This window comes from Cucurbita pepo, chromosome LG07, assembly GCF_002806865.2.
Source record: "Cucurbita pepo subsp. pepo cultivar mu-cu-16 chromosome LG07, ASM280686v2, whole genome shotgun sequence".
NCBI classification, from domain to species: Eukaryota; Viridiplantae; Streptophyta; class Magnoliopsida; order Cucurbitales; family Cucurbitaceae; genus Cucurbita; species Cucurbita pepo.
In genome coordinates this window covers 5,546,158-5,549,414 of record NC_036644.1, presented here as the reverse complement: position 1 = coordinate 5,549,414, position 3,257 = coordinate 5,546,158, and positions in this window count along the sequence as shown.

Below are 3,257 nucleotides of genomic sequence, written 5' to 3'. Positions count from 1 at the left end.
CATTTAAAGTATAGTAATAACATTAAATAGGTAAAATATATGAATGGTTTAAGAGTTTTTTTTTTTTAATTTAAGATTTTTTAAAAAATTATTTTTAAAAAAGTTTAAGATTAACGATCTTTCTATTAAAAATGGTATTTTTGACACTTTTAAAAGTTATATTTTTGAAATAAAGTACTAACGTTTTCATCTAAAACTAACTACAAAGGGTATTTGAACGATAGTTTTACAAGTAGTTTTAGTTGAAGGGTATTTTTATTAATTTAACGGAAAACAATTTGGTAAATTGTGTAGGACCTGAAATTAATACTCCATGGGGTTGGAAGTAACATTATTTTCTCTAATGGCCTCAAAGATCCTTACAATAGTGGAGGGTAAGTAAGAACATTATTTAAGCTGGTACCACCTTCAAAGCTTCAAACTATTATTGATAGGGGTGTACATCTAACTCGACAACGGAGACAAACCCAACCCGAATTATAGGGGTTGGCTTGGGTTGGATTAGTCTCTTGGGTTGGCTTGGGTTATTTTTTTTGGACCCGGAGTGTCTCGGTTCAGTTTTCGGTTCATAGGATAAAAAACTTGGGTTAGACCCAAAATCGATTTAACTTATAAATAACATTGAGAACTTAGTTATATTTTAAGGTCTGTCATAGTGGCAATTTGGGTTTTTTAAAATATTCCATGCTCCGATCCAAGCTGAATTCATTTTTTTATTATTTTGTTATTTTGTTTTTAAATTTATTGTTCGTAATATGAATAAATTAACAAATATCTATTTATTCATTTTATACTATGTTTATTCCATTTTTTTATTATTTTGTTATTTTGTTTTTAAATTTATTGTTCGTAATATGAATAAATTAACAAATATCTATTTATTCATTTTATACTATGTTTATTCCATTTTTTTATTATTTTGTTATTTTGTTTTTAAATTTATTGTTCGTAATATGAATAAATTAACAAATATCTATTTATTCATTTTATACTATGTTTATTCCATTTTTTTATTATTTTGTTATTTTGTTTTTAAATTTATTGTTCGTAATATGAATAAATTAACAAATATCTATTTATTCATTTTATACTATGTTTATAATAGGAATAAACCAACAAATCATACTCTATAAATTTTATTTTAATTTAAAAATATGATTTATGATAGGCTATTTAATATGAATTAATATTTCATATTATTTTTACCCATAAGGTAAATAAATTAACAAAAAAAAAAATTATTTCAATATTTCATTTTGTTTTTAAACCTATTATTTGTAATGTAAATAAATTAATTCAATATTTCATTTTGTTTTTAAACATATTGTTTCTAATGTAAATAAATTAATAGAAATAAACGAACGAATCACACTCTATAAATTTTATTTTAATTTAAAAATATGATTTATGATAGATTATTTAATTTTGTTTTTAAACATATTGTTTGTAATGTAAATAAATTAATAGGAATAAACGAACGAATCACACTCTATAAATATTATTTTAATTTAAAAATATGATTTATGATAGATTATTTAATATGATTTTGGAGGTATTTTTATGTAACGACCCAAATCCACCGCTAGCAGATATTTTATTTTTATGTAACGACCCAGATCTACCGTTAGCAGATATTGTTCTTTTCCCTTTCGGGCTTCCCCTTGAGGCTTTAAAACGCGTCTGCTAGGGGAAGGTTTCCACACCCTTATAAATGGTGATTTGTTCTCCTTCCCAACGAACGTGGACATCACATTTTATTTTATATATATATATATATATATATATATATATATATATAGTTTTTTTAAATTAATCCTTTATATTGTTTTTTAATTTTATAATCTATTCTTACCTTTTGTTTTTGTTATGTTTAGTTTATTTAAACTATTTATTTTTATCATTTTTTAATTTTATAATCTATCCTATTTTACTTACCATTAGATTAACTAATTTTTGTTAAATAATGTTGAGACGTTACTATTTTTTTTTATTGTTGTTGATGAATTTGTTTTTTTAATAATTATAAATTGATTTGTGTTTGTTTGTGAACTTTTTAATATTTTTTATCTAAGATTATATCGAATAAATATGAATTGTGAATAAATAAAAAAATTTAAAAAAACTTAAAATAAAGTTAGCAACCGAGAACCCAACCCAAAAATAGAGGGTCGGGTTGTGAAAATTTTTGGGTCGGGTTGGGTTACCAATTCGACCAACCCGAACTGTTGGGTTGGGTCAAAAAAATCTCTCAACCCGACCCAACTCGAACCATGTACACCCCTAATTATTGGTATGGGGTTTGTATCACAGGGTATTGCATAATATATCTGAGAGCATTGTTGCTATCCCCACGGCGGAAGGTAATTGTTTCATCATAATTTGATTAATTATTTTACATTTCATACCATTTTTCAAATGCTAAAATTGTGATTAATGCAGGCTCCCATTGCTTAGACTTACAAGAAGGGAGGGAGGATGATCCTGAATGGTTGGTAAACCAAAGGAAGGCTGAAATGGACATAATTGATGCCTGGATCTCGAAGTATTATGTCGATCTCTTGCAATCCAACCAAACTCTCGGCGCCCATTGATATGTGTACTCAAGAACGTCTAAAATTCTTTTTAAATTTGGAAACGAGGGGCTTAATATAAATCAATTAGTTAGCTGTATTTCTAAGATCAGATAATGTGTTTGATGGTAAAGAACAATGGTCTTTAAAATGCTTATTACTTTCTAAGAAGGATATTTGCATTATTACACCCATGCAGGGGATCCTATCAGAACTCCACTGTTAAGTGTGCTTGAACGAGAGTAATACTAAGTTGCACTCCTTTTTATTTCTTTACTCGTTAGTTCAATTTCTCTCCGTTCTTTTCTTCATTTCTTTACAAATGACAACTACCACTACTGTTAATCTCACGCTCATTACGTTTCTTCTCTTTGACATGTTTACACGGGCCCCACTAGCCGTTCTGAGCACGTGCGTGCATCCACCGTTGCCTGTTGTAAGGATAAGAAGGATATTTACGGAAGACAAAGAAGATTAAAATAAGAGGAAGAAATAGGAACTATGTTATTAAGGATAAGAAATAGAAACTATGTTGTCAAGGATAGTTGACAGTTTATTATAAGGATCTACATTATCGCTGACCATATTTGCTTTTTTTTTTTTTTTTTTTTTTTTTTTTTTTTTTTTTTTTTTTTTTTTTTTTTTTTTTTTTTTTTTTTTTTTTTTTTTTTTTTTTTTTTTTTTTTT